This window comes from Equus quagga, chromosome 16 (assembly GCF_021613505.1).
Source record: "Equus quagga isolate Etosha38 chromosome 16, UCLA_HA_Equagga_1.0, whole genome shotgun sequence".
In the NCBI taxonomy this organism is placed as follows: domain Eukaryota; kingdom Metazoa; phylum Chordata; class Mammalia; order Perissodactyla; family Equidae; genus Equus; species Equus quagga.
In genome coordinates, this window is record NC_060282.1 from 72,105,406 (window position 1) to 72,130,483 (window position 25,078).

Sequence of the window (25,078 nt, forward strand, 5' to 3'; positions counted from 1 at the left end):
TGAGAGCCGCTCGGGCCCGCAGAGGCCGAGGTTTGGGGACTTGCTGGCCCGCGCGCCGGTCGCCCTGGGGCCTTGGGAACTGGGAAATGAGCGCGCCGAGGCGGTGGCGGCCTCGCTGCTTTCAGTTTTCATTGAAGCTGCTGGTTACTGTTTAACATCCCCACCCACGTTTCAGTTTGTTTAGTAAATCGATCGGACTGTACGAGTCAGGCCTGTGCCTTGTCGCCATTGAGCAAAGCTCATATTCTCCCAGCATATGGTCTAAAGTCTCTTGCTAGGGATCGGGAAAAACAAACAAACAAACAAACAACATCCTCAAGCCTCCGCTCCCCGATCGCCCAGCCCCACCCCCACCTTCCACCCCCACCTCCCACCTCCGAGCCCTCCGCCGACTTCCCAGGCTCGGAAAAGTGCGGCACAGGACAGCGCTGCCGGGGCGGGCGGGGGCCCTGCGGCGGCTGCTGGCAATGCTGCGGCGGCCGCGCGGCTGACGGCGACGCGGGAGCTCCGGAAGCCGCTCCGCGCAGGTAAGTTTCCCGGCCGCGCCCCGCGCCCGGGGCCGCGCGGGAGGAGTCTGCGTCCCCCTCAGGCGGCTGAAGGAGGGGCGCCCGCCCGGCAGGGGCTGAGCTTCAGGACCCCCAGGCCAGGCAGGGTTGAAAGCAGACACCTCGAGGCCTCCCGCAGCCTGCGCTGGAGGGCAGAAGAAAGGGCTGCAGGAGAGGCGGCGGGGGGCATGCGCAAAGCTTTCGCCCAGGAAAAGTAAAGTAAAAGTTGGATTTGTTCGGGAGAGAAAGCTTTGGTGTGTGTCGGCGGGTCACGTGGTGGCCGGGTCTCTGGGGGCTTTGGTGAAGTGTTTCTGTGGCCTGGGGCAAGGCTGGGGCGTCTGGATAGCTCTGGACAGCAGAGGTTCGTGGGGAGGGGCTTGGTCCTGGAGCATCACCCCAAGGCTTTGCTCCAGTCTCAGCTTCTGTCGCTTCTCTCGTAGATACACTTTGGGAGTGGGCATCGTCTGGTTATACTGCTCGGGGAGACCTATGAATATAATATGTTCATTCATATATATATATATCAAGTACATATATACATACACATATATCATTCTCTTTAAACCATTTTAGCTTCCTTTGGGAAGAAATGTCCTTTGGAAGTTGTTAAAACAGTGTGCCAGTTAAGCCATTCCATGTCTAACGGGAATAAGGCAGCACGTGACAAGATCTTTGAATTGAGTATAAAATGTGCTTCATACCTGATATGCTGTGTTTCTAAAGCTTGCTCAAAACAGAGGACCCCTGTCTACCATGCAAACCATCTTCAGTAAACTTCCATTTCAAGGGCTAGAGTGTGCGGAATATAGCAGCTCTAAAATTAACGGGATGTCCAGAAAACTAAACACCTTATTGATAGCAGCATTTCCTATTTTTGTTTTGTTGCTTTCTCTAGCTTTTCCATTCATTTTACATGTATCTTCTCTTTCTTCATCATTAAAACGTTCTTCCCCTCCAGCTATCACCATTGTTCCATGCTAATCCTGCTGTCCCCACCCTCTCACTACATTTCCCTCTATTTTCCTCTTCTGTGGATGCTCTCAGTCAAGCCACATGGTGTATTTACTGCGCGTTTGAAGTCAGTGGCCAAGTAGAGTTGGGCTCCTCTCTGGTACCATTTGGGGGAGGGTGGGGGAGAGGGAGGTGACAGTGGTGGTAAAGACTGGTTTGTCACTTTTCAAAGTGGAGTGGAAATTGAGAGCCATTTGTTCTCTTCTTCTCATTCCTCCTGAGCTCCGTTTACAGGCCTACAAATATGGAATTTTTCTCAACATGCTTTATGAAGGTAGTACAATCTTTTTACTAAATAAAGTGTGTCTATTAAGACCTCATAAGCACTTTATTCTGCAATTATGATTATAAGCATATAGGACACCACAAGTTAATTTTGAGGATTGCTAAGATTTTTTTTAATACCCGCATGCAAATAAGTATTTGAGTTCCCTGTTTCTTTTGAAACTTCTTGTTATCTCTATGAATTCCAAAAGCACTACTTTCTTATAAAGCAACTTGAAAATTATAGCAAAATATAAAGTGAACCCCTTTCTCTATTCCACTCCGCATGTGTACCCGCCATGGATGGTTGCGTTTATGTCCCTTCGTGTGTAGAACCACAGGAATTTTTCTTTCATTATTTCAAAAAATTGAATAATGCTTCATATCAGATCAGTGTTTCAAAATTTATTTTTCACTTAATGGTTTTGAAAAATTTCTCTGTCAATATGTGAAGATTCCTTTTTTGATGTGTCTGCACAATATAGCCAGCCGATATCCCCCAGAATCTTCACTTGAATTTTCCAATTTCTTACTATTACAATCAATGAGTCAGTGAATATCTGTGTACATTATCCTTGCGAGAGTACTACAGAAGATTTATTCTGAGAAAAGAATTGCTGGTTCCAGGGGGATGTTCTCTTTGAATTTGATAGACATTGTAAAGAGAGTCTTCCTGAGTACCCACAGGATATTTACCCTGCTCTTGCTAACAGTGGATAATAATGATGTGTTTCGAATGTTGCCCGTCTGATTGTTGAAAATTGATTTCTTATTATTGGAGTTTAATATCTGGAAATGGGTGTGGCCTGGTGGCACAGCTGTTAAGTGCCCACGTTCCGCTTCGGTGGCCCGGGTTCGCAGGTTCAGATCCCAGGTGCGGACATGGCACCGCTTGGCAAAAGCCATGCTGTGGTAGGCGTCCCACGTATAAAGTAGAGGAAGATGGGCATGGATGTTAGCTCAGGGCCAGCCTTCCTCAGCAAAAAGAGGAGGATTGGCAGCAGATGTTAGCACAGGGCTAATCTTCCTCAAAAAAAAAAAAAAAAACCAAAGAAAAAATATCTGGAAATTATATAAACCAGTCTTGAAACATCTGATTTGAAGAGTTTGAGAATTTCGCATAAGAAATATATTGAAGTGGAAAGAAAATTAAATGCATTTCAAAATACTGTCTTATTTTGAGCTTATAAAAGCTGTCACTGCATTAGTTACTCTCTATCCATTTACTGAATGGCTAGAGATACTGACGCATGATAAGTGAGAATTTCTATATTGCAAATAAGTGACAATGGTGTGCCTAGTAGTTGCTATTGTGATTTTAATGTTAACAATACATATATTTTAGCTAATCCTCGCTGAATCCTGAATATGTCCTACGTACTGTCGTAAACCATTTATATGTACTGTTTCTTTTAGATTCTTTAAGTAAATTTGTATACTTCATACTAATATTTTCCCCGTTTCAGATGGGAAAGTGAAGTGGACAGAAATTTAAGAACTTGACTAAGGTCACACATCTACGGGGATAAATCTGGGGATTCAAATCCAGGCACTGTGGCTCTAGGCCATGAGCGTAACCATAGCTGTTCCACGTGGTCATGGGCTGCTCACTGCACAGGGGTGCCCAGCTGAGGGGGAAGCGAGGACTGAAACCTTGACCCGACCCCACAGGTCAAGCCATGAACCTTTGCTCTTGTCTGGGTGTTCCCCGGGGAAGGCACTTTTTAGGTCGCAAAACGCCTGTAAGGGCTAGTAGCACCTCTGCTCCTGCTGTATCGGGAGCTACATGTGTACATATTGGGTTGTTTATGTAAGTACCTTTGGAACTCAGTACTATCTTGCCCGTTCATTATGGGTACACCTTAAAGAACGCATCTGCCTATACTTCCTGCCTTGTATTTAATATATGATTACATAATAGCCGTCTATGTGGGAGAATTAGCTCATAGCCTCTGTTGTTGTGTTGCTGTGAAAACCTTTGGTTTTATCAAGACGGTTTTCTGGAGAATGCATGAGTTCATCTTTTTTCTTTTTTTCTTGATTCTCTTAACACTTTGGGGATGTGAAGGTCTTTGAGGATGACGAGCTCATGGCGCATAAGCCAAGAGAGAAGGCTTTGTTATCACATAGGGAGGTTTATATGCCTGCCCAGCTATTTACTAAAAGGGGAACACAGGGGGACTTGGGTGAATTAACCTCTTTGAGGCCCAGTGTCTCCATTTTTGAAGTGCATCTAATTATAATACCCATGGCATAGGATTGGGATGATAATTATGTATGTTAACGTGAAAACAATGCCTGGCATATAGTGAGCACCACCTGATACGCATTGTTGTTGTGACAGAATGAGATAATGCATCTAAAACACTGCTTGATTTATAGTAAGTTCTTCATAAGTGTCACTTGTTTTTATTGACCCTATCTCTAGATAAATTATATTTACATACACAAATTGCAAAAGACTTCAAGAGACTATGGACCCCTCGAGACCTTGCCAAGCCCTTGAATAGGCCTCGGAGATGCATTGATGAATAAGATAGACATAGCCCCTGACTTCATGGAGCTTTTAGCTAAGTAGTGTAGACAAGGATCGCCCTGAATATAGTCCAATGGTTAGAACATGGGCTTTGGAATTGTTAAAACCTGTGTGTAAACCTTAGTTCTGCCCTTTGCCAGCTGTGTATCCTTGAGCAAGCTGCTTAATGTTTCTGTGCCTCGGTTTAAAAAGTTATAAAATGAGAGTAACAGTCCTTGCTCTCAAAGTATATGTGGATTAATTCCTGTATTATTTAAATCAAGCGTTTTATTTGTTGATTGTTTGATGCTTTCTTGGCATACTATTTCACTATAGAAGAACCACATTTATATCTGATAGCAGAAAGTCAACGCAGACATCTAGGCCATCTCATTTAAAAGTATCAGCTGATAACATCATCTAGGCCTAGTAATTTAGTGCTTTTTAATATTTGGAATCTGTGAGTATTGTTCCTCTAGGCTTGCATACTGTCTTGTGCTTTGCTTGTGCTCTTGGCTTACTGAAGATTACAGAATCTGTCCCATTTTTTTTTTTTTTTTTGCATCATCTTGTTTTAGGCGTTAATGGCTATAGGTTGCAAATAAGGTTAATATATATTAATTTAGCGAGAATTAAGGTATACACACATTACTAGGTGCCTGGAATACAAAGATGAATAAAGCGGTGTCCCTACGCTCAAACACAAATAATCCACTTGGAAGACAAACACATGTAACTGTCTGTGACTTAAGGTGATAACCACGCCATTAGTACAATAGATAGAAATACCGTGGAAAACGGAAGCACAAAGGACACGTTGAGCTTGACTGGCCTGGAGAGATTTCATGGAGGAGTTAATGACTTTATGATGAGAACTTACTGAGTAGAGAAGAACCTGAAAAGTGTTTGGGGCAGAGGGAATTGCATTTGGAGTAGGTGGGATGGCAAAAGATGAAGTGAGCGGAGCTGGCCCCGGGGCCGAGTGGTTAAGTTCGTGTGCTCCGCTGCAGGCGGCCCAATGTTTCGTTGGTTCGAATCCTGGGCGCGGACATGGCACTGTTCATCAAACCACGCTGAGGCAGCGTCCCACATGCCACAACTAGAAGGACCCACAACGAAGAATATACAACTATGTACTGGGGGGCTTTGGGGAGAAAAAGGAAAAAAAAAAAAAAAAGATGAAGTGAGCAAGCAACGCTGGGCCAGGTTCTGACAGTCTTCAATGTGGGTGATAAAGATTTGAGCTCCATCCTGCAGGCAATGGGGAGCCATCAAAAGTCTGTAAGTAGGTTGGGTTTTGAAAACTCTCTCTCTTTTTTTTCCTTAAGATTAACGGGCAACATTTTGGAGGATGGATTAAAGAGGGAGAGACAAGAGAGGGGAATAGTAGGACGCTTTCACAATGGTCCAGTGGCAATGAAGATGGGAAGACCATGGGATAGAATCTAGAGATGCTTTGGAGATCTTTAGACTGAATTTAGGAACTGTAGAATACGGAAGGTGAGGGAATGCGAGGGATTGAATCCGACTACAAGTCCATATTTTTTAGGATTGTCCAGGAAACTTTGATTTGACCATGGCCACTATGGATTTATAGTTTTTTAACACTTATATCCGTAGAAGTTGTTCATGGTTTAAAACTTAGCTTGTATGGCGAAACCAAACCTTATTTGGTCATTTGAGTGAGGATGTAGGGTACTTAGGTAGACTATTGTTTCCCTAATTTGGACTGATTTTCAGCTAGGTAATTGTTATTTCTAACCTGGATTTTTTTGCAACAAGCTACTGTTCTCCTTTCATAGTCTTACTGGTCTCTGGTCAGTTCCCCAATAGCAATTAGAGTGATGTAGAGAAAACAAATCTAATCATTGTCTTTTATCCTCAGTTTAAAACAATTTGTTAACTTCTGAATGACCTTAACGTGATGTCCAAGTGTCTTTGTATCGCTAGACCCCGTGTGACTTGGTCCATGAACTTCGTCTCTCTCTTCTTGAGATCCCTTACATTAGACTTCAGCTGGGCTAAATCTCTTTTAGTTCCTCAAGTGCACCATGCTGTGTGTCTTCAAAAGTGCTGTTTCTGTTGTTTGTAACACTCTCAGCTACCATCGCCGTCATTTTTCCCTCACCGTTCTAGCCAACTTCTACCTATTTTGTGAGCCTTTGCTGAAATACCAGCTTCACAGTCTTTCCTGACCTCTTGACCCAATATACCAATTTTTAATTTTAATTTTAATTTATTATTTTTTTTGAGGAAGATTAGCCCTGAGCTAACATCTGCCACCAATCCTCCTCTTTTTTGCTGAGGAGGACTGGCCCTGAGCTAATATCTGTGCCCATCTTCCTCTACTTTATATGTGGGATGTCTGCCACAGCATGGCTTGACAAGCGTTGCGTAGGTCCACACTCAGGATCCGAACCGGCGAATCCTGGACCGCCAAAGTGGGATGTGCAAACTTAATTGCTGTGCCACTGGCTGGCCCCCACCAATATACCAATTTAATTATATCTTGTTCTTTCCCTGTCATGATACCCACCAACTTCATCACATGTTGTGGTTGCGTGTTTGGTGGTCATTCTCCCAGGCTTGACTGTTAGACCTCTGAGGGGAGGAACTGTGTTATTCTTGCCCACTTCTTTAGTTGGGCACTCAGTTGAAGTATAATGAGTACGTGTTCACTGAATGAATGAGTAGCGTTAATGGAGGAGGAAGGTGAAATGCAATAATAGAATTAAAACATTTGTTGAGAACCTAATTTTCAAGCGCTACATTCTATATTGGGCATTAAGCAACGACTAGAAACAATTCTCTCCTATGCTTTTCAAGTCTGGTTGGGGATATGAAGAAAGAATTATTACTCACTGTGATAAATATAGACGACGAGTACTAGAGAAGGGCTATAGAAACCTAGCAGAAGGCCCACTGACGTTTCCTGGAGTGGGTTACACAGGAGATGACATATGACTCTAAGTCAAGAGGGATATAATTTATTGATAGTGAGATACAATTACATTGAGATAATTATATCGATATAAATTACGTTGAGTAAAATCTGTCCCTTTTAAGCATACACTTCAATGAGTTTTGACAAATGTATACAGTTGTGTGTTACTACTCCCACAATGCAGACATAGGGCAGTTCTGCACCCTTCCAACACACAAATTCCCTTATGCCCTTTAGCAGTAGCCCCCCCACCTCCTCAGGAGACCACTGATGTGATGTCTGTCTCTAGTGTTGCCTTTTCCAGGAAAATATGTAAATAGAATCATTTAGCATGTAGCCTTTTGTGTTTTGTGTCTGTTTTATATTTAGCACAATAATTTGGAGATTCAGCCATCTTGTTGTGTGTATTAGTAACTTACTCCTTTAAAAAAAACATTTATGAGGTACAATTCATGTATAATGAACTGCACGTATTTAAACTGCACAATTAAAAAGTTTTGACAGATGTATATACCCATGAAACAATCACCACAATAAAGATAGTGAGTGTAACCAACGCCCCTAGAAGTTTCTTCAAGCTCCTTTGAAAACTCTACCTCCTCCTCTTCTCTGAAATAACCACGGATCTACTTTCTGCCCCTGAAGATGAATTTGCATTTCCTAGAATTTTATATCCATGGCATCATACAGTATTGCATTTTTTTGTGTCGCTTCTTTTACTTACCGTAATTATTTTGAGATTCACTCATTTTGTTGCATCTATCAATTCTTTTTTTTTTTTTTTGGTGAATAGCATGACATTGTGTGGATAAGCCACAATTTGTTTATTCATTGACCTGTTGATGAATATTTGGATTGTTTCCAGTTTGGGACTTTTACAGATTAAGCTGCTGTGAACATTCTTGCACGAACTCTTTGTGTAGACATATGCTGTCATTTGCTTTATATAATTACCTAGGAGTATAATGGCTGGATCATATGGAAGAACGTGTCATACTGGTTTCCAGAGTAATTGTACCATTTTCTGTTCCATCAGTAGTGTTGGAGAGTTCTAGTTTTTTCATATCCTTACCAACACTTGGTATGGCCAGTCTTTTAATTTTAGACATTCTAAAAGGTATGTGATGAGATCTCATTGTGGTTCTAATTTGCATTTCCCTAATGACTAATGAGTCTGAGCTTGTTTTCATGAGTTTATGTACCATGCATGTATTTTGTTTGGTGAAGTTTTTGTTTAAAATCTGTGTGTCTTCTCCTACCTTTTAAAAATTCAGTTGTTTGTCTTCTCATTGAGTTGAGTTGTCAGAGTTCTGTATATATTATAGATACAAGTCCTTCATCAGATATAGGTTTTTAAAACATTATCTCCCCATCTGAATCTATTCTTGTATAAGGAGTATCATTTGACCACGAGAAAAGAGAGTAGTAGATTTTAGTCATAAATAGGAAGAGACTGTGCAAATGACAAAGAAAGTTGGTTTTGTGGTTTTGTGAGTCCCCAACGAGTGGTAAAATAGAAAAAGGTGGTGGAAAGTGTGTTTACAAAAGTAGAAAAACGCCTGAAAATAGAGAGATTTTTGTGTCATGCTATGGAATTTAGACTTTTTTTGTGAGTACTAACATTAATAAATATCAATACAATAACAATATTGATACTAACAATTGAGCTTTACCATTTATAGAATTTTTTCATGTGCACAGTTTATAGTGTTTTCCCCTACGTTATTTTATTTAAGTCCTGTGACAAACACAGGAAGACGCTGAGACTTGGAGGCCAGTGTAGTCAATATCAAATAGGGGTTTTTGGATTTTGAACCAATGTCTCTTTAGCTAGTGTGTGGGTGTGTTTGTGTATGTGTGTAAGCTTAATGTGTGAGGAAAGCGTGACAATTGGATTGGCCTGTAACCAGTAGGGCAAGGGACAGTGTCCTGCTGAGAGCTCTGGTAGATGGTACAGTAGGCCCTGATAAAGGCTGGGGAATATAGTACTTTGCAAATGACAGTTCACAGTTACATCGAATGGTTCACAAAAATTCCAAAATCTCAAAGGCTTTTGTAGATTCTGTGAATTTTCTTTTCGTTGTCCTTTATTCATAAATTGATTCTAGGTGAATAAAGTAAAATTCTATGTATTTATTAGTTAATTTGCTAAGGGAAAAAACATAGTTTGACCAACTTCTTTATTTTTTTAACTTTTTTAGTTTCTCATGGGAAGTTCAAAGATAATGGGAAGTTTTCAAAGATAATCCTTGGGTTCAATATATTCTTTATCCATTGTTCTGCCAGGGCGCTGACTTCTTTCCCCGTATCACTGACATATACCACTTGTACCTCAGGTCAGCGTCAGAAATGTGAAAAATATTACGTGCTGAACAGGCTCAAAATTTAGGAATTCTCTTCCTTCCTTCCTTCCTTCTTTCTTTTTTTCAGTTTGAATTTTTGAAATTTCCTCCGTTTTTGCAAATTTCATCCATTTTTAACTCCCATGTGTTCTTTTCATAGCAAAGAAATAAGGCAATTGTAATCCAGAGTAATTGAAATAATCATACTCTTAAGTGAGGGATTTTTCTATATCAAAATACTAAAAACGTGAAAATCAGTTAATAATTACTTGTGTCTGATGTGTCCATGCACATTACTGTATCTTACTTGTATATCTTTTATGTAATCATTTCTAAATCACTTGAAGAACTGCTCAAATATGGTGCAGATTTAGCATGGGCTCTGCCATTTTCTCACAGATTAACCTGGAATGCCAGGGCGTCTTTTAAAACATATGTGCAAAGTTGCCCTCGTCAGGTTTATATTCCTTAGATAGTTTGGGGCAATGGAAAGAGCGTGCAGGCTTTGGAGTTCAAAGATTTGATTCAGACCTATAGGACTTTGGGCATATAGGCCAACTGACGGAGCCCCGCCTTATTCATGCCCAGGGCAGTGAGTTGTGAGCCGGAAAGATGGCTTCTAAAGTGTTCAGCCTACAGTCTGGCACAAGGGAAATGCACTTAACATATATGGAGATTGCTCGCTATTTTGGGTCCTCTTTATATTAAGTTAATAATATTTCCATTTATTTCTCCCTATTTCTGTGGATTTTATATGTAGGTATATAGAAATATTTACATACACACATATATATATATACACACACACACTGCATCTATTACTATCCTTAACTACTATGACTAGTTAACAATTATTAAGCATTTTCTCTGTGCTGGACGCTAAGAGATTCACAGAAATCATTTAATCCTTATGCTAACTCTATAAGGTACAAACGATTGTTGTCACCTTTATGCAGATGAGGAAACTGAGGCAGCGAGGTTAAATACCCAGCTGAGACTACACAGCTAGAAAGTGTAAGCTTTAGGTGTGAACCAAGGCTGTTCGACTCCAGAGCTCATACAATCTCCTCTTCTAACTTTCATACCTAAGGTGTTATGGAATTAATCTCATCTCAGTTTTCACGGTATCTTTTAAAGCTAAAAATGAAATAAAGTAATTTTATGTTCCTCATTTTTTTGTGTCCCGTCAGTTATTTGTATGAAGCATGTGAATGATTTCACTGGACTCATTTGAGCATTGATTATTAAAATAACTTATCTGATATTTCATGTATAGACAAACAATATGGTAGATTGACTCCTGAGACAGGTTAGAATAGATCGTAAAACACTGAACTGGAGCTTTTTTTTTTTTTTTTAAAGATTTTATTTTTTTTTCCTTTTTCTCCCCAAAGCCCCCCGGTACATAGTTGTATATTCTTCGTTGTGGCATGTGGGACGCTGCCTCAGCGTGGTTTGATGAGCAGTGCCATGTCCGTGCCCAGGATTCGAACCAATGAAACACTGGGCCGCCTGCAGCGGAGCGCGTGAACTTAACCACTCAGCCACGGGGCCAGTCCCTGGAGCTTTTAATTGAAAGTAGTTTATTAAGTCAGGGAAAAAATCATAATAGTCACATGTTTGATGAAATAAAACCTGATGTTTATGGTATTGATTTTAAGAATTTTTATCTAGGGCCAGCTCTGGTGGCCTACTGGTTAAGTTCAGCACACTTCATTTCGGTGGCCCAGGTTTGGTTCCTGGGCATGGACCTACACTGCTCTGCTAGCAGTCATGCTGTGCTGGCAGTCCACATACTAAAAAATAGAGAAAGACTAGCACAGGTATTAGCTCAGGGTAAATCTTCTTCAGGGAAAAAAAAAATCTAGTTTTGCACAATGCATTGAAATATTTTGAATATTCAGTTGATTATAAATGTATGTACATTACTATCTTCTCCTCAGGAGTCATGGATAAGTATTAGTTGGAAAAGTATCTTAATTAGTGATTGTTTAATAATGAAACTTTTTCGGAAACTCAGCTTACAATTTAAAACGCTTGAGGTGTTTTAAAAGATGACTTTCCTTTCTTAGTTTACTTCTTTCTGGGCAAAGAATCCTGCTCCCTGAAATTGTCCTCATTATGAACACATTAAACAGGAAATGTAAGTGTATTTATATCTAGCATACATAGTATATATCGAAATACTTTCCATTACCACGTGGCTTATGGATTTTAATGGTCATATTTTTCTTCTATTTATGAGTGGATTCCCAGAAAGTTAAAACTTATACAACTTGCAAAGTAATTATCTAAGTAGAGAGTATTTTTGATATATGTTCTCACACTGCCTTAAACACTTAAATTGTAACGGAGAACAAGTAATAGCATGTTGTTCTTTTATTTAAGCCCAGATAATTTGAATAACATTGTGGTTTTCTACCTACATAAGGCACGTATTTTTCTTATAAGTGAGTTGAAAACTTGACTTTTTGTTTTGTGAAACTGAACTGATAACTTGTGTATCTGAAACAAGCAGCTAAGATAAAAATATACCCTTTGTTAAAAAGGGTTATAATTCAATTAGGCAAGAGTGTTTGAGTGAGTATTATGTGCAAAACATAGTGGCTTAAGTGATGCACAGAATAAACAGGATCCCTAGAGTTTAGGAACTTGCAAACTAGTTGGGAAATGAATGCAAAGTAATTCTCATTCTAGTTGGTTTATGGTAAGTGTTGTAATATACTTATCACTTATTCTGGGAAACTGATATACATATATATACATGTGTTCATATATGCATGTGTTTGTGTATATATATTATTTACACACAAATAATATACATAAATATTATACATCTGTATATGCACACACATATATACATATTTGTATTTGTATTCTAAATATGAGATGCTTCATTCCAAGTGTAATTGAACTAAATCAAAGAGCTTAAGCATTCTTAATCGTTTGCTGTATTTTCCATTATCTGTCACAGTGTCTTTCTTATAGTTAAACATTATTCCTTGAACAATTTGTCAGTTTAAAAGAAAAAGCAAAGGAGGGTCACTATCAAAACTAGTCAAGCTAATTTTGAAAGCAGAAGAAAATGGGAGCAAAATGTGGGAAATTAAGTCAATCTAGAATTATATAAGTCCATTTCTATAAAAATATATACACCAAAGAGATTGCATAGCTTCTCTTTTTAGTACAGTGTATTCCAGATATAGGCAAAGCAGGCAGAACTTATCTCAAAAATACTTTTTTTTTTTCTACCTGAAGAAAAAGAATGAATAAAATATTTTGTTTGGTGTTCTAGTTTGCTGTGTCTGCCATAACAAAATACCACAGACTGAGTGTCTTAAACAACAGAAATTTATTTTCTCACAGTTCTGGAGGCTAGAAGTCCAAGATCAAGGTGTTGGCAGGTTTGGTTTCTCCTGAGCTTTCTCTTTGGCTTGTAGATGGCCTGTCTCCTTGTGTCTTCACATGGTTGCTCTTTGTGAGCGTCTGTAGTCTCCTCTCCTCTTATAAGGACACCAATTGTATTAGGCAAGGGCCCACCCATATGACCTCATTTTACCTTCATTACTCTTTAAAGGCTCTATCTCCAACAACAGTCATATTCTGAAGTACTAGGAATTAGGACTTCAACATACGAAGTTCGGGGTAGAAGGGCACAATTCCGCTCATAACTGCAGGGTAACCATAAAGTGATTAAGTCTTATTACAATCTCATGTGTTCAAATCTTCCTTATGTTCATACACATATTTGTTTTAGACTATTAGTTAAATCAACTCAGTCCAAACCAAAACCATTTATGTTCACCTCTTCAGAGCCTCCGTCTCTCTTAACACTCACCCCCATCCCCACCTCCGTCATTGTTGGCTTAACGCGTCCTCCCTTTTCACCAGTCTTTCTGGCTAGGACAAATGGCAAAAATTGATATGCCTTGAGGATACCATCTGGAGTCACTGTATAATACATAAAAAGGAGAATCTTCATGAATAATCTAGAGATAAGTGTGTTATCTAAAAAATTTATTTCTACTGTCTGCTGCATGTGTACATACTACTTTTTCGCAATCCTGGCCTTTGAGGAAATGATGCAGCATTTTGAGTAAGTAGCAGGAGAGGGATGTGCTTATGTATGTCTGTGTCACTGAAACTACCAAGAGTTAAAGAGCAATGCCAAATTCCATTGAACTCCAAAGTAGGGCAGATGCTGAGTTTGCATTTTGGAGAAACATTTTAAGTATGTCTTTCAGATTTTTACTCTCTACTGGATCCAAGGCCTCATATAGACATATACGCGTCTCCTTAATTTATAAGCATTTGAGTTTAGGTAACAAGTGTTGAATTTACACTGGAATATAGACACTAATTCTGAGACTGCTAAACTGTGTATCTCTTGGATTAATGAGAAAGAGATGTACAGGAAAACACCATTCATGCTGATAGCAAATGAGCCAAGATGTCAGACCAGTTCTGAGGGACGCTATCCATGGCCACATCCTTTCTTCGCTGGTGGAGAGAGAGAAACAAACACACAATGCCTTTAAGGGACAAAGGGCAGTTGCTGCATTTGAAGTTATGCATTAAACAGATTGTTTCAGAGTTTCTCAGGTAGAATCCCAACAATTCAGATTGCAGTAAAAGCTCCATGATACACTCGCACAAACACTTTAATTTTACTAACAATGTAATTGCAAATCATGGGTGTTTGGAACAATGTACTCTTTCAGGTGAGTCTGTTTTAAAATTGTGAAAGATTAGTTGTATTGTGTCTTCAGCCCTCTTGCAATAAATGTCTTAGGAACAGTGGTTCATTGATTTAGAGAAAATGATCAGTCCTGGTATGGTGTAGTGTGTGTAAAGCATCTAAGACAGAGAATTAGACAGTAGACCGAGCCACTGAGTGACCCTTGACAAGTTATTTAACTTCTTTGTGCTTTAATTTGCCCATCTCTAATCTAGGATAATATTGCCTACTTTCATAGGGTTCTTGAGAATCTTAAATTGGACAGCATTTATGAGACACCACCCAGCATCATTTTTTGGTACTTGGCAGTTGCTTAATAATTGGAAAGATCCTTTCTTTTCTTCTCCATGATTTTTAATTTCCTTTTATGATATGGAAAATAGATATTTTAAGAAACCCTCTCACTTTTTTCTTTAACCAAAAGCCAGGAGTTGTCCTTATCTCTGTCTTTTTTTTTTTATACACCGATCTAATTTGTCAGTGGATTAGAGATCCTCCAGTATTACCTCCAAATGAGTCTTGAGTCTTCCGCTCATCCTCACCTCTACTGCTGCCACGCCATCCAAGCCACAGTAATTGCCTGTCTCGACAACTGCAGCCATCTCTCAACTGTTCTCTCAGTTTCCACATTGTTCCCTTCAAGGATGATCATCTTAAATCATAAATAAGCACATGTCATCCCCATGCTTAAGCCCATCCAATTGGTTTCCTATTGTACCAAGAAAAAGTCCAGACTCCATTGTGGCCTCTGGGGCCTTTGATGTGCTGGCCTTCCACTGTCTCGCTGACTCTTACCTCTTGCAATTCTCCTTTACCTCTTGGTTCTAACTACATCCAGGTTTTGTCAGTTCCCTATAAAAGCCAAGTTATTTTTCATCATAGTGCCTTTTTCCTTTGCATTCCATACTCCATCCAAACATACCCCCACTTCCCAAACAAAAACGTCACATGACTATCTTCATCCTTCAGTCCTCAGGTTAAATGTCACTTCCACAGAGAGGGTTTCTGGAACTTTCCTCTGATTTGTAAGTACTCCTTCTTCTGTGTTTATTGTTGACTGGAGATAATCATATGGCCCAGCTGGCTAGGAAGTCTCAGAAGCAGAAGCTGGGGGGACATTGTGAAAAGGGATAAAACAAGAAGCCAGGAGAGCAAGAGAAGAAAGGGAATTAGGATACTAAATATTTAATAAAGTAAAAAGAAAGTGACACATTCATTATTCTGCATATCTTGAAAACTTATATTTCATGACTTAATTGTTTTGTTTGGATTAAGATATAATTATTACTAACTGCTAATTTAGGACTGTAGAGCAGGGCTCTGAAATAGAAACATAATGCAATCCCTCAGGTACTTTTTTAAAGTTTTCACGTAGCCACATTGCAAGTAAACAGAAACAAGGGAAAGTCATTTTAATAATCTATTTTATTTCACCCAATAGATCCCAAATATAATCTTTTCAACATAAAATCAGTATAAACAGAAAAACTATTAATGATTTAGTTTACACTGTTTTTCATCATAAGCCTTTGAAATGTGGCGTATTTTTTACACTCGCAGTGCATCTCAGCTCCCACTAGTTACGTTCAAGTGCCTAGCAGCCACATGTGGCTAGCGGCTACCTTGTGGGTCAGCGCAGATCTAAAGGCTATTCAAACAGGATTCAATCTATACCACTCTTTCATCATCTGGGAGGATTTTTTATTTAATTTTGTGACAGTCTAACTTTGAATTAGTTTTTTAGATTAGATACATCAAGTTTTTATATTCAAAGATTTTTAATAAATTTGTGGGAAAAATATGGCCTCACATTTATGAAGACGAAAAACCTGTCTCTTTGCTCTTAATAGTGTTTGAAGATAAGTGGGGTCGACAGGGGTTAGTTTACATCGGAGAGTTGATGGTGCTGCTGGACTTTCTGCCACTTGGAAGATTTAGTTGTGGGGCAATTTATATGGAAATGGCGTATGCAAGTGATTCTCGAAGTTGATTGGCATCAGACTTACCCGGAGAGCTAGTGATCACCCAGAGATTTGGTTTCAGTAGGTCTAGGGTAGGGCTGGGAATCTGCATTTCCAGTGCGCTTCCGGGTGCTACTGCTGCAAATTGGCACAAGTCACTTCAAGCACAGGGTTTGTCCAGATTGCCCTGAGCAACACTTTTCATTTCTTCAGATGGCGTGTGATGCAGACCCTGGAAACCACTATTTTTGCTGGTTTATTTGTCGGGGTGGGGAGGTGGGTGGGGGTCTATGGAGGAGGACATCTATCCATTCGTTGTAGTGTTGTATTCCATTTGGAGAAAAGAGGAACAAAAGAACCTTATTGGGAGGAAAGAGAACTAAATAACACATTTCAGAATAGGAAATCGTTAGAGAAACGTCACTGAGATCAGGGAGCAATACAAACTCTCTGGTGACTCTTCTTTATATTTCACTTCTTTTGCTTTGAGGAGTGTGGAACAATGTCTGTATTCTAGGTCCGGATGACAGACTTACCGAAGCAATAAGAGCTCTGTTGAATATTCATCCAAAAGTCTAATATTACCCCCACTGTGACATACCTGTATTTCTAGTCATTATAATTATCCACTAAGTTCCAAATCTTAAAAGTAGCTTTGGGGTGCATGTGGAAATAAATACCATTGTTTAGATGAAAAGGTAATGCTCATACAGCTACTGTATTACGTTGAATTTTTACAAAGCAGCCACTGTGTGAATCAGGCCTCAGTGGATAGTAGGTAAAAGTAATAAATTTCCGAGTGACGAGAAAAGTCATTATCAAACTAAATATAACTTTGGTAAAGCCATGAATTTGAAAGACTTTTTAAAAGGTTAAATTTGGGAAAGAAATCAAGTGAAATTAATCTTTCCTCTTTATTTTCTCTGCAAGTTTTAATTTTCTGTTGAATTGTCTAAAATTTATTGAGCACTTATTATTGGCAGCGTTGCTCTAAATGCTTGACCTGTGTTAACTCATTTAGTCCTCATAACAACACAAAAGCTTTACTGTTACTCTTCATTGTTACTGTTCTTATCTTACAGATAAGGTTACACAGCCAGGTAGCAGCAGGATGGTATTCTGGAGTGCTTCACTGCAGCATTATAGTCTCTTCTCTGGGATTCACCTCCTTAATTTGTTCTTTTGAGGCATGATCCTCTCTGCCTTGATCTCCTCCTGTTCTACACATTTATACCCAACTACGCATCCCTTTGAATTTTTTCCTTTCGCATAATTCAGGACCTTGTCTTCCCCCATGTCTCCTCCATGCCATTCACCTTATCAGAAAGTAGAATCCTTCTTTTTTGTCCTTATCTGCCCTTTAGTAACATTTTGCATGAATTAGTTCTTGAAACTCTCAATATATTCCTACCTGGTCTTAATTAGCAGAGCAGAATTATGACAACACTCAAAGAGTTTTTTAAAATGAAAATCAAATCACCCATCATTCAGCACCCACACAGTTCCTTTTTGCACATTTCTGTCCAGTCTCTTATATATGTGTGTCTGTGGGCGGACATATGTTTCATGTTTATTCACCAGGAGTAGTTTGTATTTAGATTTTTTCACTAATTATTGAATTAAAACTTTTTTCTTTAGAGGAATCTCTAGAATTATCCTTTAATATTACATGCAAATTTCATTCAATTGAAATAACACAATCTGTCCAACATTTTTCTATTGTTTTACAGGTTGATTTTAATTATTTCCTATTCATAATTATGAAATGAATGTTTTTGCATGAGCACAGCTTTTTAAAAAATTGATTTCCCTAGTATTAATTTCTAAAAGTTATTTTATTAAGTCAATGAGTCAGCTTTTTTCTAGCTTTTGATATATTTTGTATTCTTTTTGCTTTTAACTGAAGTTTTTTTAATTGAGTTGTAGCTAATCTTTATAAAGATTTTATTTTTTTCCCTTTTCTCCCCAAAGCCCCCCAGTACATAGTTGTATATTCTTCATTGTGGGTCCTTCTAGTTGTGGCATGTGGGACGCTGCCTCAGCGTGGTTTGATGAGCAGTGCCATGTCCGCGCCAGGATTCGAACCAATGAAACACTGGGCCGCCTGCAGCGGAGCGCGCGAACTTAACCACTCGGCCACGGGGCCAGCCCCGAGTTGTAGCTAATCTTAAACATACGCTCAAATTTTTATATATGTAAAATGTAACCATTGCCACCTAAAATAGAATATGTCCAGTTCCCTAAAAATTACTCATTGTGCTCCTACTCAGACATAGCTTCAAATTGCCTATTTTATGGTGTATATTAGTAGCTTGTTCCTTTTCACTGTTCTGCAGTATGCCATTGGATGAACATACATCAGTTAATTTACCTAGTCTACTGTTGATGGCCGTTTGGGTTGTTTCCAGTTTGAGGCTTTACAAATAGAGCTGCCTTAAGCATATTTTACATGTCTTTTTTTGGACCTGAGCCCTCATTTCTGATGAGTGTATTCCCGAGAGTGGAATTTACTGGATCATAGAGGATACATATGTTTAGCTAATATTATTTTTTAAGCTTTAAAATCTATTTAAAATACAAGTAGAAACATTTCTATATTGTAAATAGGGAAGAATATTATACTTATCATACAAAAGAGGAGAGAATGAATAATTTAGGAAAGTGGTAACAGTTGAATCTAGAAAATGTATCTTTCATTTGTTGCAAAACTTAACAAGTTCCACTTGCCTTTGATAATTCCCTTTCTTTCTGTTTGAATTTGTCGCACATGAAACTATACAACTATTAGTTCATATAAATATATTCCTAAACTGTTACACTTTTATTATTATTACTATTTTTTATGGAGATATAAGTGACATATATTATTACTATTTGGGCTATAAAAGTTCTTTACTTCCATTCTTCATGGATTTTGCTCATGCCATTATGTCTGCCTAGAATCACATCTTCAATAGTCTCTTTATGTTTTCCCATTCCACTTTGTGTATCACTTCACACTTGGTAAGTACTGAATACACACCATCAACTGACAGGTATGTTTTTTTCTATATTAGTGGACCCAGTGAAACCATGCCCTTGCTCTATGTTCAACATAGAGTTCATGTAAATAGTTCATATAAGCACAGCAAGTACGAACACCCCACCACACACACAAATCCTGAACTTTATTGTGTGTTAGTGAGCATGATTTTAAAAACTTACTTTTTATTTGAGTAAGGTTATGAGAACAATACGTTTTAAAGAACTTAAGCTTTTCTTGGAAATTATATCATCTGCTCATCTTAAGACCAAATTTTATCTAAATGATTCAGATGATTCTTTTGTATCCTCTTATGCCTCTGAACCAGGAAGTGAGTGCAAAAAATTCCTTTAACACAGGCTTTCGTGCATAGTCATTAAGCAGCTTTTATTTGTTAGGGTGTGTCGGCAATAAATATCTTCTCTCTGGGACAGCCAAATTATAGCCACAGTTTGAAGCTTAATAATCTCATTTGAGGTGCAAAACAGACAGTGTTTCCATTATTGCATTTCTTACTCATTGGAAGATAAAAAGGTATAAAATGAAAAGAGTAGATGCGAAGTGATAATGATTGACTGAGTACTATGGAACTCCCTGACACTGATCGAACCATGTTAATGTTTATTTCAGTACTTGGGAGTATTACAGTCACTTGTTCAAACTCCATCATGTAAAGCTGTTTCCAGGCCCGGGGGGCATGTTGAGGTGGGAGAGAATTGCTGTGATTGAACCATTTTAAATCTGTGTGTTCTTTTCCATACTGTGATTTAAGGGACTTTACTTTTGAAAAAAAAGTTTTTAGAGTTAATGTTTAAAGATATTGCTATGACATGAGAAGTGAGGCAATAATAAGTAATTATTTTAGGGCAGTTTTATCAACAATTTGCAGCATACCATGTACTAGCTATTTGCAGGTGTTTTTTACTCATGCTCTCGCTCTGGTTTATCAGACTGAACCTTACCTTGTGAAGATCAGTGAGTAGGCTATGGTGTTGGGCATGTTACAACCATTCAGACTCTAATTAACTTGGAATAAGGATATAAGAAATTAACAATATTTTAGCATCTGGTATAATATCTGACACATACTGGGTGCCTCCATAAATATTTGTTGAATTAATTAATATATTAATTAAATAGGTAAAATTTTCTAAAGTAGAATTTAGATAATAGCAGACCTATATGAGAAAAAATTAGAAAATAAATAAAATTTATGTAATACTCTATAAATGCACAGTATAGCATATAAGGTAACTCATACTTTAGTAATTTACGTAAACTCTGAAGGTTTCTGCAGCAGGTTAAGCCAGCAGTGCTTTTCTTAGCTCTGTACTCTAGACAGACTCTTGCACAGGTATATTAGGAGTCATGTACAGCAATAGCTAATAGCAGAAATCAACAAATGGCCCCAATATGCATCAACAGTATCACAAATAAAACTGCTTTATATTCATAGAATGGAATACTATTTTGTAGTAAGAATGAATGAACTAAAGGTACACTATAACAGGGTTGAATCTCAGACGCATAACATTGAGTGAAAGACCAAATCAGAGAAGGATATGTTGAATATGACTCCTTTTATATAAGTGCAAAAACTAGAAAATCGAAATACCTTTTTACATAAGACACAAATATTAATATTATTAATAACATTGTGTTGAGAGAAGGGTGGGAATAATGATTAAAATCTCATGTTAATGCTTAGTTGTTTTGGTATACACCTGGCAGGTGGGTATATGATTTGTGAGAGGCACAAATGAGACTTTCACAGACTGTCAGTGTTCTCCTTCTGCACTTGGGTAATGTTACTCAGTGTTTCATTGACTGTTAGTATTTAACTTGTACAAAGGCATTATAAACACGCTTCCTTTTCTGATATATTTCACAATTAAAAATACCATAAACTGCTCCTTAGTGACAGTAGTGTGTAGGTAATATCCTTGTATTCATGGAGCTTTCAGCTAGATTAAGGTAGACATTAATTCAATAATTGCAATTACTCTAGGCTTATCAAATGAGGAGTATGTGGCGCCATAAGACTGTAAAATAGCTGATACTAATCAAGGAAGTGCAGAAAAGGGCTTCACCAAGAAAGTAGGAGTTGAGCTAATATCTACATAATGAGTGGAAACTAACTTGGAAAAGAAGGAAGAAAGGTAAGAGTATTCCTTATAGGGAAACTGATACACGCAAAGGCTTTGTGGTGTAGGAAGGAGCACTGTGAATATGAAGAAAAGAAAGAAGGACAAGGTAGTTGGTGCAAAGAGAGACATGAGTATTGTGAAGAATATTATTTGAGAGTAGGTAGGTTCAACACATGCATCTCGTAGATAATATTAAGGCTTTTGTCTTTCCTCGGAGAGGTGAGAAGTGGTTGAGATGTTTTAAGTAGGGAGATGATGTGAACAGATTTACACTTTGAATATATCACTCTGGTTACAGCTGCACAGCTGAGTGGGTGGGGGCAAAGGTGGACATGGATAGACCAACCAAAAGACTGTTTTAGTCATCCAGGCAGCACAGTTTGGTAGCTTGGATGAAGGTGCTGGTAGAGGAGATAAGAAGATGCAGATTGATTTCAGAAAATTTTTGAGGGCAAAATGTAAGGGATTTGGTAATGATATATGGGGAGGGTGTAAGAGATACCTCAAGAAATGATTTCTAGGTTTCTAGCTTGCCTAAATGAGTGACTGGTGGTACCCTTAACTAAGATATAGGAGAAAGACCATAGGTTAAAGGGACTCTGTACATTGTCTTTTCAGCTTTGTACACATTAAATGTGTGCATTTTAGGCCTCTGAAAGCAGATACTGATCTAATTTAGATTTCATCTTTCAAAAGTATATTTTTATTATGTTTGTATTTTGTCTTGAACTAAAACATTAATACAGTATAAGACCAATTTTTTTCCCTTCTTTTTTAGACAACAGATATATGAATTAAAAAAAAAAGTCTTTTTTGTCTCTTTGTGTCTTTCGTTTCAAATTCCAACCATCACTCTTTAGTTCCACCATAGTAATCTCTGACTCTAGATTCAACATAGTAGAGGATTATTGATTCTTTGCTGCTCATCAAGGTTAAAATAATGCCCCCTGTCAATAATGAAGCTAGTAGTGTCTAACGTTAAGTTTGTTCCAGTATTAGTGAAGATCTTGACGTTTCATAAAGGTGTGATAGTCTGAAGGGTAGCTCTGTGTTTTTCCCTGTGAAGAGGGAAGGCTGATCAGGGCCAAAAGTCTGATTTAAGAAAGAAGGCTAGAATCATAACATTTCATTGCACTCTTCCAACCAGAAACCCCATAGTCATTCTTTTTTTAAATTTCTGACCATACGCTGGACTAAATGTCTAGAGAAATCGCCTCATTAGTAAAAACTAAAAAACACCAAACAGAATATATATTTTTAAAGATTATTTAATTGCATAGCTGAGTTGGTGGGAAAGTAAGGGGAATTCTGAGAGTCCATGAACAACATGAAATCGCAAATCAAGAAGTAAGCAAGCACTGAAACAGACATTTTTTGGGGGAATATTTGGCAATTCCTCATGGCATAGAGTTTAGAATTTAAGAGTGCATGTTTGGTGTACAAAAAAAACAGCTTTGGCTGGCAGAAATTGGTAGACTGAACTGGAAAACCTGTATAAATAGGATCCTTGGAAGACTACTATTATTGTGAATTAAGTTAAGCAAATAAAACAGAGGGAGAAAGAGAGAGGAAATGCTCTTAAGAGAGTGGGAATAATTAATTTTCTTAGTCTGGATTCTGAGTGCAGTGGAAGAAATGGAAAGTTTCATCTGAAGAAAATCCCTAACCTCACCCTCATGTAATTCAGATTCACACTACATGTGTAACCTGAAAATATCTAGAGATAAAAGCTCAGTTTTAGGGTTGAGAGTATGCCCAAATACTTCACAGAAAGAAGCAAAAATCTTGTGAAAAGAGAAATACTTTAAATCAAAGCCTTAAATAATTCTCACAGATGAAATTCCAAAGGGCATGAGATCACATTACAAAAATAATCACTAAATACAGGCAAAGTAAAGTGTCACATGAAGTCATTGGGAAACACAGCAGAAGCAGATCTAAAAAGATTGTGGTTATTGGAACTTTCATTTATAGAATACAAATTAACTATATTTAAAATTGATTATATTTAATATACTTAATGCTTAAAAATAATACAGATTATAAAAAATACTGTAAAAAATAATAGCCTATAAAAACAAAGATACATTTGAGAAAGAACCAAACAGTATTTTGGGAGATTAAAAAAAATCAACAAATGAAAGTTGAAATTCTTTGTATAGGTTATACAGGAGAGGAAACATGGCTGAAAAGGAAATTTTTGAAATAGAAGATCTGAGGAAATTATGCAGAATATAGAACAGAGAGACAGAGCTAGAAAACATGAAAGAGACCTTAAGAGATATGGAGGATAGAAAGAGAAAATGTAACATACACCTAATTGGAAAGCCAGGTGGAGGGAACAGAGAAGTTAGGGAAGAGACAATATTCAAAGCAATAGTGGCTAAAATACTTTTTTTTTTAAAAGATTTTATTTTCCTTTTTCTCCCAAAGCCTTCCGGTACATAGTTGTGTATCTTTAGTTGTGGGTCCTTCTAGCTGTGGCATGTGAGATGCTGCCTCAGCATCGCTTGATGAGCGGTGGCATTCCACGCCCAGGATTCTAACTGGCAAAACTCTGGGCCGCTGAAGCAGAGTGCGTGAACTTAACCACTTGGCCATGGGGCTGGCCCCTAAAATACTTTTTGAGTTAATAAAAGACACCGATCTTCATATTCACAGAACAAAACAAATCTCAAGTCAATTATACATTATAGTGTAACCACAGCACACCTTGATATGTTATGGTGAAATCACTTAATTTTAATCAAGGTAAAGAAAGGAGAAAAGAAGTTACCACAGAAAAAAATAGGATAGTAGTAGATGGTAGAAACAAACCCAAATATATCAGTAACACAATAAATAGAAATGGCATAAAATTTCCAGCTAAAAAGAAATTATCAGGTAGAAAAGATAAAAACAAATCCCAGTTCTATTATTTATGGAAACATCCCTAAAAAATACAGAAAATCTTAAACTTAAAAAGATGTGAAAAACTATACCAAATAATTGATGACCGAGACAAAAGTGATTTACTTTTTAAATAACAGATAAAGGAGATTCTAAAGCAAAAAATGTTGCTTTGCTCTATGTGGTAGCCAGCCTCTGAGGTGGTCCCCAATGATGCTTACATCCTGATATTCATGATTTCGTGTAGTTTCTCATCCAAGAATGACTAGGCACGATCTGTTTAACCAAGAAAATATTCCAGAAATGATCATGTGTGACTTCGGAGATTAGGTTATGAAAGACAGTTTAGCCCCTTCCTTGTTCTTTTGGAGCACTGCTCTGGGGAAGTCAGCTGCAATATTAGGTGGACATTCAGGCAGCCCTGTGGAGAGGTACATATTTAAATAATTGAGCCCTTTTGCCAACAGACAGTACCAATTTGCCAGTCATTTGAGTGAGCCATTTTCAGAGAAAATCTTCTGCCCCAGTCAATCCTTCAGGTGTCTGCCTCCTTGCCAATGAGTTGAATGTAACCACATGAGAGGTCCTGAGACAGAACCACCCAGCTAACCTGCTCCCAAATTCCTGGCCCATAGAAACTGGGAACTAATAATTTTTTTTAATTGTTGTGTTAAGCCATTATATCTTGAGACGATTTGTT

At 38.1% G+C, this 25,078-nt stretch overlaps 1 protein-coding gene across 2 annotated transcripts in view; it reads left to right on the forward strand.

Moving 5' to 3' along the window:
• Nucleotides 1-265: 265 nt before the first annotated feature.
• The window catches only part of HNF4G (hepatocyte nuclear factor 4 gamma), a 115,543-nt gene continuing 90,730 nt past the window's right edge, over nt 266-25,078 (forward strand). The window contains exon 1 of one of the 2 annotated variants that reach the window (XM_046642292.1): nt 266-527. The gene's annotated coding sequence lies outside the window, so the exon portion shown is untranslated. The remainder of the gene's footprint in view (nt 528-25,078) is intronic. The other variant, XM_046642291.1, reaches the window with a different exon arrangement.